Source organism: Nestor notabilis, unplaced genomic scaffold, assembly GCF_000696875.1.
Source record: "Nestor notabilis isolate BGI_N333 unplaced genomic scaffold, ASM69687v1 scaffold22302, whole genome shotgun sequence".
NCBI classification, from domain to species: domain Eukaryota; kingdom Metazoa; phylum Chordata; class Aves; order Psittaciformes; family Psittacidae; genus Nestor; species Nestor notabilis.
The window spans coordinates 54386-54587 of NW_009917268.1; positions in this window are offsets into that span (position 1 = coordinate 54386).

Here is a 202-nt window from a genome sequence, read left to right on the forward strand (position 1 = left end):
GGCAGCAAACCAGCCAGGCTGCACCATTGGCTCTGTCCTGGCTCCACTCCCCGCCCTGTACCCCACAGGGATCCCCACTGTTCCTGAGTGCCAGGGCCCTGGGCAGGGCAGCAGAAATCCCTGCCCTCCCTACTGCTCTCATGGGTGAGGGCTCTGCTGCCTCTTAGGAACCATGAGCATTCAGGCCCCTGATGGCTGCTGC